A 16,140-nucleotide genomic window follows, 5' to 3' on the forward strand; every position below is an offset into this window, starting at 1 on the left:
GGCAGGGGGCAGGCAGGCTCCTTTCAGCCTGGGGAAGTGCACCGGCACCCGCAGAGCCAGTTTTTCTACAGCTCACAGTTTGCTGGAAAAATCTATGTAAGATCCCATAGCATTATTTAACACATTTTTCAATGGCAATGGAAGGTTTACATATTTTTCTGTAGTTGCCTAAGACAAAATGTGGAGAAAATGTATTGGAAGAGTGCTAGCTTCTAATCATTAATGACATGTTATCGCTTTTTATGATCTATGCTGATGATGCTGAGATAACATATAGCCGGGAAAAAAAAATTAGAGCCATTGAAATGAAAAGCTGCTTACATCTGGGCCAAGGGAATGAAAATAAAATCCAAGAAGACATCTGCATATATTTTCCACCCTCACCCCGACTCAATTACTTGCATATTTATGTTGGAACTCAACAGTGTCAAATACCAATATCAAATGTAAAATATCCATACATGTGTATGTCTATCTCTTTACAAATTTCAGTGAGGACAATAGCTTTATTATTATTTCTTTACTTTTGCAAAAGACAAGGATAATGATAAAACAAAAACATGGCGCATGATGCCATTTGGGACTGGCTGTCACCTGGTAGAGAGGACAGGTCCTGTGAACACTGAAGCAACAGACGCCAGCCTTTCCCGTGTACAGGGGCAGTGTGGGCCTGGTTCAGGCGGCGAGTGAGGACACAGGCGCCTGGCTCTAGTTGGGGCCATGTGTCTCAGCTGCCCCTCATTGCACGGTGACTGAAACGGCACCATCCACACGACCGAAGGCCCACTGTGCTGGTTATGTGTTTCCTAATGATTTATTGGCTGACTGCTTAGCTACCATTTTGATTTTTACAAATAGAATTTATCTTCAGAGTACCATATTTTATTCTGCTTTCAATGCTTCCTCTGCCACCATACTTTTCTGATTTTTATTTGAGGATCTAGACGTTCCTGTGCTGTAGGGACCCCAGGCTTGTGTAGACATCTGTGGGAATCCAGAGATGGCATGACGTGGAGAAGTCAGAATGTGGCCGGGCATCCTAAAATCCACCATCTGCCTCCCTCTGATGTGTTTCTGATCAGTGTCAGGAAGCATTAGCACTAACATTGGGATGTTGATTTTATCCACACCAGGAATACAAAGTAACCAACGAGTAGGTAGAGTCACTTTATCCAAAATGTTGTATAACTAGGTCTTTAAATAGCATGATGAAAACTCTCTCTTATTAGGCACACATGTAGCAGCTCACAGCTCCTGCTTTCAGTAATACGTGAATCCTTAGCTTGAATAAATTTAAAAAAACGCCAGCGGTAAAAAAGACATCCAAGGCTTACTAAAAAAAGTTTTCAGAAACCATCACGTACCCAGGTTTGGTGAAAGAAAAAGCTCAGAAAATACATCTTGTTTCAAAGCATCCTTCTTTCAGCACATGCTACCTTCACTGGAATGTTCCTTCCTTTTCACATTTTTGGGTTGACTGAAAACTTAATTCTCATTCAGGCGTGGAGGTTAGTGATGAGTGAGCTTTGGGACAGGCCTGTGGTCTCGGCATCCAGAAGGTCCCCTGCTCCACTCGTGAGGCTGGGGAGTCCGTCTAGATACTGGGCTGGCCTTTCGTTTCTCTTCTTGCCCAAATCTCCACTGAATATTCACCATCTCTTCAACACCCACGTGGCCAGACCATGCACTGCTGAACGTGACGTGACCTGGGTTCGGAACTTCCACTTCCATGAGTCTCTGGTCCACGCGGATAAAGGCACCAGTGGGAGGGAAGCTGAGGCAGCAGGTATCCAGGTCTTGTTATCAGAGGCAAAGTGGAAGGAAAAGTCTGTTGAGAAGTTGGTGGGGCAGCAGGAAGTTGAGAGGAACGGAGAAAATGGAGATTACCATTTTGAGCCTGTTCAGACAATATGCTATGAGTGTTCTGTTTTTATGTTTTTCACAGCTTTGTGGAGGAGATGCCGTCATGCCCTTTTACAGCCTTAGTGATGCTAGCTGTTCTGCACAGCACACGCGGTCGACGCATCCCAGATCCAGAACTTTGGACTCTGGGCCATGTCTCCAGCACGAATTTGGGGCACACAGAGGCCTGAGAGGGTGGCAGGGGTCAGTATTTGCCTTTGAGTAGAAGAAAAACCAGGAACAACCATAGCTGAACATGCTAAGATGAACCATATAGAATTGCCATTTTTTTTCACAGGTCAGGACAAAGAATACTGGTAAATTCATGTGTTTCAGCCTAATCTAAAATGTACATATTCTTTACCATCTTTTGGGAGAAGTGGGGGTTGGAAGGGCCATCAAGGACTCAGGGCCCCATGGCTCTGGGTCTGGGGTCCCAGCTCTGCTCAGTGACATCACCCCAGATCCCCAAGGCGGCCGCAGCACCCGAGCCTCCTGGCTTCACAAGAGTGAGTGCTCCTTCAGGGACAAAATATTTTCCAAAGTGATGCAATTCCTCTCCTTGGCCATAAATGAGCTGCGGGATTGGGGGTTTGGGGGTAGGGTGGGGAGCACAGTCTGGGGAAGAGCAGGGGCGTCCACGGGCTGAGTCCTGAAAGACACCCTTAAGAGAGACATGATCTTAGGATGAAGACTGAATTTCTAGGTATCCAAGAGAAAATGGATAAAACTGAAACTATTGTAAGGACTCCAGGTGGTAGAAACAGTCAAAAGTTGAGTCAAAAATAAAGAAGAAAAATGGATGGATATTAAATACTAAATGTATGTGACCCTGAAGAAGAAAAGCTAAGCAATGGGACAAAAGAAACATGATACATAATTTTATATGTTGATGTAGCCCTTAGTAAAATTAAAAAAACTGATCCAGAAGAGTGTTTAACTTTAAAAACGGGGGTAAGAAAATGTCCTAAGCCATGGAAATGGAGAAATCTCTTTAAAAAACAAAAAAGTCAGTACTGATCCTTTCAAAAGCACAATACAAAGTAAGAGAACAGAAATCTCCACTGACAACAGTGAGTCAAGCTTTTTGTTTGTTTTTTTAAGACAGAGTCTCACTCTGTTGCCCAGGCTGCAGTGGAGCGGCACAGTCTTGGCTCTTCTTGCTGAGCTTCTTCTAAGCCTCTTAGTCTGGACCAGCTACGGGTCCATGAGCGCTTTGAAGGAGAAGACAGCAGGGCTTCCTTTCTTAACCCTCCTGCGTTGTCTGATTCCTAATCCGGGCCTTCTTTTCCAGTGACGTCTGTGTCCGCAGCACCCTGAGCTCCGCAGAAGTTCTGCTCCTCTGCCACCTCCTGCTGGGGCTCCCCGCCTTCTGCTAGGACGCTGTCCCATGCCAGGATGCCAATGGGGGCACCCTGAACAGAATCATCCAGCCTCTCTGGGGTCCCCCACTTCAGGGGTCTGCCCCTTCAGGACTGGCTGAGCCACCTCACAGATGATTTAATCCTTTTTACTGTGAGATGTCCCTGTTTTCCTCCCTCTCCAGAATGCTGGCCTTCCTCAGGCTGCAGCACCATGGCCCAGTTTCTGTAATAAATATGACCCACTGAGCAAGGGAGCACTTGGTGCTTGGCACCAGGGCTTGTTCACTCACTCTGGAAGCTTCTAAAAGTGCCAGAGACCTACTCTTGGAAAAAGCGTGGTTGAAATGTTACACCTTGATATTTTATTAGCAATCGTACGCCTCAAACCTTCGACTGCCACAATAAATGTAAATGAGCATAACTTACTCAGAGTTTCTTGACATAATTATAGCGTTTCAAAAGAGGAAAATTTTGCCTGGAAAGTGGCTTTCCAACAGAAAAGAAGGCAGAAAAAATCCTGGGACATTCACTTGACTGCAAAGACCATCATTAGGTCAGCTGGAGAAATCTGCAAACACGGCAAATATGCTATTTTTGTCCCAAGCTCAAACAGACCGTGGCTTTTCCTACCTTAAACATCTCTGGTAAAATAGCTGAGTTTGAAGTCCAAATCCTGGCAGATGTCTAAATAACTTCTGTGCCTGTGTAGCGAATGAGCTGGCAGTCGGGGGAAAGTGACTTTTCTGCAGGCAGCGGTGATTTCTCCTGCGGTGCTCTCCGTGTTGTCTGTGCCTCCCTGTGCTTCTTCACCCTCCTGGCTGTGGTTGAAGGGAACTACGCTGGAGCCAATTCATTTTGCCCTTGCGCTTTTCTCTCTCATGGATCATGAGCTCAGACCTAGCGCAGTGTGCAGCACCCAGAAGCACAGTTCTAGTCAAATGCCCTCTTCCAGCGCCTGCCTTATCTTGTGTTTAAGGACACTTACCTCCCCTGCCTCTGACTTCCTCAGCACCACCTCTGCCTGCAACGGAGCCAGTGCTGATTGAAAACCCGTATGTAAATATTGAGTTCCCCAGTCTGGGGTGATTAGAATTGTCATCCTCTAAACTTAAGATGTGGCCAGTCGTCCCCAGTGGGCTGCCATAGCCTGTCCCGAGTTCTCTTGTTAATCCAACCGGGAACGATGTTTTACCTTTCTATCCCCGAGTTTCATCATTGCACAGATCACGGCAGACTCAAGTGTCCAGCATTCCTCCAGGGTGAGCTGGGCACCTAAACCCCAAGAACCCTCAACTTGAGAACAATGTGGTTTAGTGTTTTTTTTAAATGCTAAGTTTTGGGGGGCTTTATGAAATGTTTGGAGAGTGAAGTGGCAATGGGGCTCCTGGAAGCTCATCTGCTGTGATCGTCCCATCCTTCAAGGTCAAGGGCACTCATCTGGTGTGTAGCCTGGGGGCAGAAACAGAGACTAAAAATCTCGGGAATAAAATGACGCACTTCACAGGTAGGGAAGGGGCTTCCATAGGAATAAGGAAAAAGGCAGATCACTCCAGGATAAAATAAAAGTGACTGCCCTTTCTTGCACTGCTTGGAGTCAGCTTCCACACATGCTGTAGCGTTGCTCAGAGTATCTCAATGAGTGGATGCGGAAAAACAGACAGTTGCTTGGTATGCTGCTGTCAATAAATAACTAAATTGCTTTGTAAGAAGCCATCTCAGTTTGCAAATAGACTGCACCGGTAAGAAAGGATCAATAAAGCACAATCACTCTATTAGTCAGTTAGCTGCATATTATTTAATCAAACATGGAAATCCAACTTCTTGGTGACCTGTGCATCAGCCCGTTCTTGCATTGCTATAAAGAAACACCTGAGCCTGCATAGTTTATAAGGAGAAGATGTTAAATTGGCTCACGGTTCTGCAGGTGGTAGAGGAAGCACAGTGCTGGCATCTGTGTCTGATGAGGCCTCAGGAAGCTTCCAATCATGGTGGCAGGTGAAGTGAGCCAGTGCCTCACTTGGCAAGAGTGGGAGCAGGAGAGAAGAGGGTCCCCAGATGTTTAAACACCCAGGTCCCAGGTGAACTGACTGTGTGAGAACTCACTCATACCAGGGGGATGGTGCTGAACCATTCATGAGGGATTCACCCCTGTTATCCAGCACCTCCCACCAGGCCTCCCCTCCAACACTGGGGAACACATTTCACATGAGATTTGGAGGGACACATCCAAACCACATCAGCACACATGGTCTCCAAATGTCTTATTAGCCCGTCCTCATGCGATGTTGGAAGGCTGATGCCTGGGGTGTGCAGCTGTTCAGGACACCCTCCCTGAAGGGCTGCAGCAATACTCTGAGTGTTACATACCCATGCACCATGCCAGTGTCAGCTGCAAGGAAGTGTAATAGCCCAGGGTTGAGCGGTCTGAGCCCAAATATCTGCTTTGCATAGACAGTGTCCGTGGTGTGGGTTGACCCACTTCTGTCTGCTGTTGGGACTGGGCACTGGCTGCTGCTGTTTCCACTTCCTGTGAGCCCCTGCTGGCCACATAGGGCAGCACCACGTGAAGGCTGCCTCCCCACGCCCAGTGCTGAGGAGTAAAGACCTCACTGTGTTTGAGACAAGAGCTCCACGTGAGTCGCTGCCTCCTCACATGTTCGTGATGGATTTCTTTTTATCAGATGCTCTCTTGTCTGTGGTTAGATTCACACTGGTAAGCAATCAGTGACAGCAGAAAGGCCCGGCTTTCCATGCATTTTCCCAGGGATCAGTATACACAGGGAGAGCTCTCCCTGCTGCCCTCCACCACATCGTAACGAACACTCAGATGGAGAGCTAAGAGAGGGGTCAGGGTTGAGATGAGGAGCTCTGGGGTCTTTGATTATCTTCTGCCATCAGGAAAAAGAGGAAATCTGTAAGGCCTAAGGGGATGGCCTGGATGCATGGGATGAAGGCAGGGAAGCTCATCCTGGGAGGGAGAGCTGCTCTAAGCAGAAAAACAGCCAACTCAAACCTACCTCTGGCTGAGCCTGAGCATCGGAGCAAGGCAGGGAAGAGTGCCCGGAAAGCTGAGCCAGCCCAGGCTACTGCAAGCTGCACTGCATCGACTTAAGCACCAGGAATGTCTGCCCAGAAAAGCCAGTCCTTTCTCTGTCATTGATTCTTACCAATGTGAATCGATAGTGTCGACTCTGCTGTTGAAAGCATCTGCTTCTCTGCGGCATGGATTCCTCCCCTAGGGTCAACTGTGATTGCAGACTCAATCAGCAAGAACATTCATACCCTATAGGATAATTGTGTTGGTTTCATGCCCATACCAACTCAAACACCAGACAGGCTTCTCTAAGTACCACAGGCATGTCTGGTTTTTCAAGCTTCGGCAGAGGCTTTTTTTTTTTTTTTTCCATTAACAACATGAAACAGACTTAAAAGAAATATAGCAAAGCAATATTCTCCTGACTTATTTTTGTGCTGATTTTGCCTCTCCCTACACTGACATTATTTTTCAAGCATACTTAATTTTAAGCCTTCTATGAATTATATAATATATTCAGTAGAAATAGACTGAAATGCTATTCACAATTTGGAGAATTTTTGCTTACGTTGCTTTTGTTAAAATGAGGAGTCACAGTACTTTGTAGTAACACACACAGAAATTATGATTAGAATGTAAGTAAAAAACCAACATTGTATGTAGCTGTCTAACAGCACTGGATGAAAAAGAATTAAACAACACAATACATAACAACACAAAAGACAACTTCCAGGTATGTCCTAGCTTTCTTCTGATGAATTGCAAATAAGAGATAAACAAGACATATTATTATTTGCTACTATCCCATTAAAGAAACCTGGTTCTGGCCTCCAGTGGACAGAGGCAGAGTCAGGTAGGGCTGTGCCTGTGAATGTACATGTATGTGCACACACAAGTCCGTGTGTCTAGACCGTCAGCCTTGAGCACTTAGTCAAGTTAGTATCAACCCATTCTTTATGTTTCAGCTAACATTATTTTTTAAACTGTAAAATAAAATCTCTAAACATTAGAAAACAAGCATTATATGTTTCTCCACGAGGCAGACACATCCTTTTCATTGGTTGGCAAAGTGCCCTTCATATCTGAAGTTAGATTGTTATTCTTCCACGCTGAGGATTGTCGGTTGGTCCTGGTTCTCTTGATCAAGGGACGCACAATATTTCAGGAGTATTGGGACTGCTTAGCTTAAATAAGTTCATTTCAGTATGAATGGGAAATAGGGACATATGTATTCAGAGTGTATTTGCTTTATGAATAAATTAATCCATTAATAAAGTAACTGAAATGATATGATAAAATGCAAAGACACATTTCTCTCTAAGTTGTAAATAATGCAGTAAATAAATCTATCTTCTTGATAAAAATACACAGAGAAAAGAAATTGTCTGGTTGGTTTTATTGTGAGCAATTTTTTTAATGTTTCTTTCCTAAAATGTTGAATTTTTTGAATGTCCTATAAGAGATATCTATTTCTTTATTCTTTGATATCACCCGTATTTTGAGTACACGGAATTAATTATAGGCATAGAAAAAGCATTGATGTAAACATGCCCCTCAAAAAATAGTATTTATATAGTTTAGTTTAAAACTTTTGAATTCAAAAGAAATAAATATAATCCATCCCATAAACAGAATTAACAACAAAAACCATATGACCATTTCAATAGATGCAGAAAATGCATTTGATAAAATTTAGCACTGCTCCATGATGAAAACCCTCAACAAACTAGTCATAGAAGGAACATACCTCAAAATAATAAAGCCCAAATACAATAAAGCCACAGTACTGAACAGGGAAAAGTTGAAAGCAATCCTTCTAACAATGGGAACAAGACAAGTGTGCCCACTTTCACCACCTCTACTCAACATATTACTAGAAATCCTAGCCAGTGCAATCAGGCATGAGAAAGAAATAAAAGGCATTCAAATTGGTAAAGAGGAAGACAAATTATCACTCATTGTTTGTTGATGATATGATCTCATACCTAGAAAACCCTAAAGACTCCTCTAAAGAACGCTTAGATTTGATAAAAGAATACAGTAAAGTTTCAGGATGCAAAATCAATGTACAAAAATCAGTAGCATTTCTATACACCAATAATCATCAAACCGAGAACCAAATCAGAAGGCAATTCCATTTACAATAGCTATGAAAAATAAACCCTGATGAAAAGCACTGTAGATGACACAAACAAATGGAAAAACATCCCATGCTCATGAATTAGAATTAATATTGTTAAAATGGCTGTACTGCCAAAAGCAATCTGTAGATTCAATGCAATTCCTACCAAAATATCAATGCCACTTTTACAAAATGAGAAAAAATGGTCCTAAAATGTATATGGAAGCAAAAAGAGCCCAAATAGCCAAAGCAATCATAAGCAAAAAGAACAATGCTGGGGGCATCACATTACCTGACCTCAAATTATACCTCAAGACTATAGTAACCAAAATAGCATGGCACCATGGTACGAAACAGCAGTATGAAGATAGACACATATATCAAAATAGAGAACCCAGAAATAAAGCCACATACCTATAGCCAACTTGTGACAGCATCAACAAAAGCATACATTGGTGAAAGGACACTCTTTTCAATAAAGGGTGCTGGGAAAATTGGGTTACCACATGCAGAAGAATAAAACTGGATCACTATTGCTCACCATATTTGAAAATCAACTCAATATGGATTAACACTCAAATACAAGATTTGAAACAAAAAACAAAAAACAAACAAAAAAAAAACAAGAGTTTCCTAGGGAAACTCTTCTGGACATTGGTCTAGGCAAAGAATTTATGACCAAGACCTTAAAAGCACAAGCAATAAAAACAAAAATAGAAAAATGGGACTTAATTAAACAAAAAAAGCTTCCGCACTACAGAAGAAACAATCAACAGAGTAAACAAACAACCTGCAGGAGGGGAGAAAATATTTGCAAACTATGCAACAGACAGGGAACTAATATCCAGAATTTATGAGGAACTCAACTGAACCACAACAAAAACAAATAACCCCAGTAAAAAGCGGCCAAGGGACATGAGTAGACATTTTTCAAAAGAAGACATACAAATGGCCAGCAAGCATATGAAAAAATGCTCAAATCACTACTCATCAGAGAAATGTAAATTAAAACCACAATGAGATACCATCCTACACCAGTCAGAAGGGCTATGGTTAAAAAGTCAAGAGTAATCCAGATCTTGGTGAGGATGTAGAGAAAAGGGAAGTCTTAGACACCATTGGTGGGAATGCAAATTAGTACAACCTGTATGGAGGGCAGTATGGAGATCTAAAAATAGAACTACCATGGGATCCTGCATTCTCACCGTCGGGCATCTACCCAAAGGGAAAAAAAATCATTATATAAAAAAGACACCTGCCCTTGTACGTTTATCACAGCACTGTTCACAACAGCAGTCATGGAATCAACCTAAATGCTCATCAGCAGATGACTCAATAAGGAAAGTGTGGTATTGTTCCAAAATGGAATACTGCTCAGCCATTAAAAAGAATAACATTATGTCTTAGCAGCAACATGGATGGAAATAGAAGCCAATGTCTTAGGTGAAACCACTCAGAAACAGAAAGCCAGATACCACATGTTCTCACTTATAAGTGGGGCTAAGTAATGTGCACAAGTGGACGTGGTGAGTGGAATCAAAGACACTGGAGACGTGGAGGGCAGGAGGGCAGGAGGGGGTGAGGGATGAGAAATCACTTAATGGGTACAATGAATATTGTTCAGGTGATGGCTACACTAAAGCCCTGACTTCAACACTACAGAATATCTCCATGTAACAAAGCTGCACTTGTACCCCTTACATTTATACCAATTTAAAAAAACTCAGTTTCTTAACATTATTCCTCAGTAACTTGTAGCCGCTCAGTCTTCAGATTTAGATGGAATCTTGCTTATTTGCAGCCCCTGCTATTTGCCAAGGAAGTTCCATCCTCACGCAGACCCTAACACAAGAATACAGCGAAATCAGTTGGTGTTAATAAGATCCAGATTTTCTGGATGTTACTGTGGAATTAAGTGTTGTGCTGAGTGCTTCGTATATACGATTCCTTCACTGCTTCAGTTACAAGTCTATGAAACAGATATGACTGTTGCATTTCACAAGTGAGAAAGTTCAAGCACAGACAGATTACTTAAGATCCCTGGAATCCCACGATTCGTGTCATAGCTAGGATTTGGACCCCAGAGTCCATCCCCTGAGCCCTGGACTCAGCCTCTTTCTTTCAGCCACCATGGTTTGGTGCCACAGCAAAGGTGGTGTTCCACCAGAAAGGAAACATTTACAGGTCAAGTGTGAGCTTCAAGTAAGAAGGAGTTATATTAAAATAAAATAAAACAGAATGATATTGTGTTGCTGCAAACCAGTGTAGATAGAAAATGGGGTGGTGTATAAAGCATCCAGGGAAGTGCTGCTGACCCAGGACCCCGTGAGGAGCAGCACTGGGTGGGAAGGGATGGGTGCCCCACAAGGCCCAGGCCTGAGTCACCCAGACACACTCAGCAGCGCTTGTTTCCCTCCCTGCTGACTGTGCCCTTTCTATGCCCAGAGTAACAATTTACTGCCACTGTGGATAATTAAATCCTAGCGATAGTTAGAAAACATTCATAGACTCAGGAGGGAGCCGTCCTGAGAAACAGTATGTTTTTTAAGTTTCTCATTTATTTATGATTTCCTCATATATTTCTCAGCTTTGTAGAAGACACCACAAATTATGAGAGAGAGGGAGAGAAAGTGGAAGAGACAGAGAGGGAAGAAGACAGAGGGAAGGTGGATGCCAGCGAGGGCCTCTTTCAACCCTCATCCGGATTATCAAGCTCCTGGGGTGCTCACGAGGACAAAAGGTGGTAAATGAGCTGAAGCAAATGGTAAAAGTCAAAACTCCTCGTGACAATCCGCAGACGTGTGGCGTTGGAGACCCGCCTGTGGTCTCGGCCCGTGTGGCCACACGCTGTGTTGATAACCGGATTGGAAAGAAAGAGGATTACAGCCAGCTTAGACACCCGCCCTCTGACGGAGACAGGATGCATCTTCTGACTTAGACAAGTGAGGGGCGAGGGAATTCCCTGAACTTTAAATCCAGCACGCCACTGGCAGCTGTTGGTAGGCACTGCCTCTGATTTCAGAGGCCCCGGCGGCCGAACCTCTCAAGGGACCTGTGTCATAAATCCCAGGTGAGAGGCCTGGCTCAGCCTCTGCTCCCTGGAGTTATCTGCCGGGCTCCCAAACATCATTCCATGAGATTATAAGGGCTCAAGGAAGAAACAAGCTCCCAGGTCAAACAGCAAATGGAACAGGGAGCAGAGATGCCGAAGAAAATGAGCAGAGAACGTGGAGGAGGCGAAGAAGGGGCAGGAAAGCAGGGCTGGGGTCAGGGCTAGTGATGTGTGGGTTTGCTGGGCTGCTGGGAATGGCAGAGACGGACCCTCTCACAGCTCTGGGGCCCATCTGCGTCCGTCTTGTGACTCAGCTCCCACCAGAGCTACTTGATGAGGAGAGCAGGGGTCATCTTGGAAAGACCAAGCCCTGAAGACAGACGGAACCTGGACTTCTGCTACACTTGGAGGCCCCAGGAAAGCTCCCCAGACAAAAGGCTCTCAGAGGCTCCTCTCTCAAGGGGATTCTTCTCAAAACAGTGCTTCTTCCCCCACTGGAAGTTTTACTTGGTTCAAACTTTATAAGGAAGTCCTAGATTTTGAGTGATACTTTGAAAGTCACAGATTTGGGATGTTTACCATGATCCTGATGATAAACAGCCCAGTGAAATTTGGTATCAGTGACCATTTGTGCAGCTGTCTCGGCTATCCCCGCTTAATTGAACGGGAGGCCCTGGTCTTGGTGAGGCACCGTCCAGAACTTCAAAGCCAGGAACACCAGGAGCGCTAACTTTCCCTAGCAGTGGGGCTTTTGTTCCCCAGGAAACAAAAGAATACCTTTAGGTGATCAGAGGATGCAGCATTCATCACTCAAACTACGCTTCTCGGTCTTTATCTGTAAAATGGGTCTAATCTAAATAGCTCCTCAGAGCATTCTTGTAGGGATAAATTAGCTAATGCGGCAGAGTTTTTGAGACAGGACCTGGAATGGAACGGAGCATCCACTCAAGATGTATTTACATTTCACAACGTCGTTCACGCCATGGCTTGTACTCTCGTGGGGGCCTCTGCTGTCTGAGCTGTGCTTCTGAGTTCTTTTCCATTCCCACAGCCTTCTTCCCAAACCAGTGACAAGGCATTCCGGAGAAATCCGATTATTGAGCTGGCATAGCAAAGGATTTTCGTGCCAGTCAGGAGAGGTAGGCACAAAAGCTTTCAGGCCGGTTCTGAGTCTCACTGGCTGTGGGGTTCTGCCGCAGGGTGGGGAGGATGCCCTTCTGTGTTTCTGGTAGTGGGCGAGATCTATTGTCCATAAGAACAATAAAAATGAGCAAACAATGTTACAGAAATGCTGTATTAGAAAAAAAAAACACTTTCTGAAATCTTCCGGCCTCCAAGGCTGCGCTACGGCAAACCTGAGTATCTGTGCACCCGCCAGCCTTCCCAGCCTGCACCTGCTAACTAAGCAGTGGTGTGATCTCCTCAAGACCCGAAAACTGAAGCTTGCTCAGTCAGCAAAGTGGAGTCCCAGAGCTTCCTGCAAACACTTTTTTTAGAGTGAGATAGAAAAGGCCAAGGTTTTCTGACTCAAGAATGCCAGCAGGATTTCTGGAGCTCTTTTCAGAAGAGCTGGTTCAGGGAATTTTCCACAAAGAGAAAAATAAAAGACTAAAAAATAAAAACAGCCCAGAAGCTGCAGAAGCGAGAGGGACCCGTAGGAGTCAGGTGGGCTCTGCACCCACCCAGGCCCAGCTAAGAAGAACGGGGCTGCACGCGGCCAGGGTCCCGCCCTGCTGGCAAAGGTGGTCTGCACATCTGTGCAGCACCCGGGCACAGCTGTTGACCTTCTTGTCCTCATAATGTCAGCCTCCTATCTGGCCGTAGAAAAACGCCACCACACTGCTTGTGACAGCTCCCCGTGAAACTGTTTGAATTAAACCTAAAAGGAACTTTGTGTACTTTGGTCAAGCACAAAACCTAACTCACAACAGTGGTTTAACGTTTCTCCTGCGTCAAACGTGTTTGCAGCCAGAGGTCTGTTCAATGAACCTCCAGCGCCAGCAGCACCACAGGGAGGGCGAAGCTTCGAACACATTGTTTCCAGTGTCCTTTTGGAATGACATCACGTGTCACATACCTGCGCTTTTCTTTCTTTGCTCTTTTTTTTTTTTCTTTTGAGTTGGAATCTGGCTCTATTGCCCAGGCTGGAGTGCTGTGGCATGATCTCGCCTCACTGCTGGAACCTCCTCCCAGGTTTAAGCAATTCTATCTCAGCCTCCTGAGTAGCTGGGATTACAGGCACGTGCCACCACTCCTGGCTGATTTTTATATTTTTAGTAGAGACGGGCTTTACCATGTCAGCCAGGCCAGTTTTGAACTCCTGATCTCAGGTGATCTACCTGCCACAGCGTCCCAAAGTGCTGGGATTACAGGCGTGAGGCCTCTTTGCTCTTTTTGGTGCCTTGTTGCCTGCCCTGGCTCACAGCACGGTGGGCACAGCATTGGCTCGGGATTTTGGGTTTCTCTGGCCTTTCCAGTCTCACCATGCAGCCCTGGGTGTGCGCTTGCCAAGTAAAGCTCAATACCTTAACCTCCGTCTCAGGCTCTGCTTTGCAGGCAATTTGGGTTCAAACACTCACCTTCTAAAATTGTTACAGGACCATGTCCAAAGTGAAAATACCACATACATTAGACCTCTATGTTAGTTATGAGTCAATTAATTTTCTTAAATATAACTTTTTTCAGTATTATATCTTACATTTTATTTTAAAAATTATTTCTAGGGAACAGAAATACTTACAAATAGTATTTCATAATGAAACTGGAAGAAATCACTTTATTTTTGTAATCTGTATTTTATTAGGCCTGGGTTTCTTTGCATGTGGAGAAATGAATATTTGGAATATATAAGTTGAATGCCAAGTGACTTTCCTGCGTTGAAGTAAGTGAATCCTCTGCTGTAACTCATCGGCTCTCTGTGGTTTATATTAAATACTAGGATATGTTTACCCAGCTGATTTTTGTAACTAGCTAATTTTGAAATATCCACATAAATACATCTAGCAACCAAAGCCTAGACCTGAATACCTTTTCTTATGATCAAGCCTAGGGCCGTCATTCCAGATGTGATCACAGTTCCTAATCAGTTGACTTTAAGTACAGGGGATCACCCTGGTGGGTCTGACTTCCTTTGTTTGAAGGTCTTGGAGCAGACTGGGACTTCCCAGAGCAAGAGAAGAAATTCTGCTACAGGACCCCCTTTGGCTAATGCCCCTGGAATTCCCAATGGATCAGCTTCTTCCTTCCTGCCATCTTGTTCCACAGGATTCCAACTTGCTTCCCCAGCCCTAGCACTGCATGAGTCAATTTATTGTAATAAATCTTGGTCTGCACTTCCGTGGCTGAAGTGTGGCCAAATGCCATTTGTTTTGATCCAGTTCCACAAAGATGCATGAAGCACTGACTGTGCCAGAGACTGAGGCTGGAGAGCCAAGTGAGCTGTGGTCTTTGCCCTCGATGCTCAGGGACCGGCAGGAGTGACAAAATGAGATTAGAGGTTGCATGGGGTGCTGAGAGCCGCATCTGGAGCAGCTCAGGGGTAGAGGGCACTGATTCTTTGGGAGGGCTGCAAGGGCCTGCTAAGGACAAGGGCGGAAGAGCACGGGGTGCTCGTCCCACAGAACAGAAGGAAGGCAGGATTGCAGGCAGGGGAGGAACGGCATTCCTGCCACCGACTGCTCTGGGGTATGCAGCAGCTCAGAAAAGGCTGGAGCCAGGCAGACTAAACAGCAAGCGCCAGGGTGGGGGAGTCGCGGGATGAGGGGCTGAGGATCAAGGGTATGGGTCGCAGCTACGTGGGATCAGTTAGTCTAGAGGACCCATGTGCAGTGTGGGAACTGCAGCTCATAATGCTGCATCGTAGATGGGATTTTTGCTAAGAGGGCAGATTTTAGGTGCTCTTATCACACAGAAAAGGAGCCATGGGAGGGATGGGTGTGTTACTTGGCTGGCTGCAGTGATCCCTGGGCTGTGACTATGTATCTCAAAGTGTCATGTTGTGCACAGGAATTACATAGAATAAAAATAAAATTTCAGAATGAGAAAATAACAACCAATTGCTCAGTAATGTTGGAGGTGAAGTAGGAGGAGGTATGACAGAGACGTTGGCCTCTGGGGGCTCTGGGGGCAATGGGCACGTCTGGGAAACCTTGAAATGCTCCTGCTGGTAGGTCCCGTGCATCCTCGTCCGTCCTGCCAGGCAAGGGGCCTGGGCAGGGCTGTTCGCCATTGAGGAGGGGCAGATCCCGCCTAGACAGTGTGCAGGGGGCAGTTGTGGGGCAGGAGACAAATGGCACTGAAGGGAGTCGTGGAGGAGAAATGTGCCATTTCCAAGGCACTCCGACCAGGAAAAAGGGTTGTTGTTTACAGAAGAGAAGTGTTGATGAGTGAATGTGTGTTTTCTCTGCAGCCCCTCCTTCTACCCCTGCTTTCCCATGAGGTATATTTTAGATATATGTCTTATATGAGAGGAATTTTTAAAATTTAATCTGCAACGTAGGCAGAAAGGATGGAAGAAACAGTGCTGTTGGTTCATGATTGGGTTGATCTGAAAAGACAAAAGCCTGAAAACACAAAACAAAGCAAAGGACACAGCTCGGAAGACACAGCAGCCCCCAGAGGCAGAGGCCACTGTGAGAGGAGCCCCTCCCTGTTCAGAGGCAGAGGC

This window comes from Sapajus apella, unplaced genomic scaffold (genome assembly GCF_009761245.1).
Source record: "Sapajus apella isolate SASKATOON/1434 unplaced genomic scaffold, GSC_monkey_1.0 scaffold165, whole genome shotgun sequence".
Lineage (NCBI taxonomy): Eukaryota > Metazoa > Chordata > Mammalia > Primates > Cebidae > Sapajus > Sapajus apella.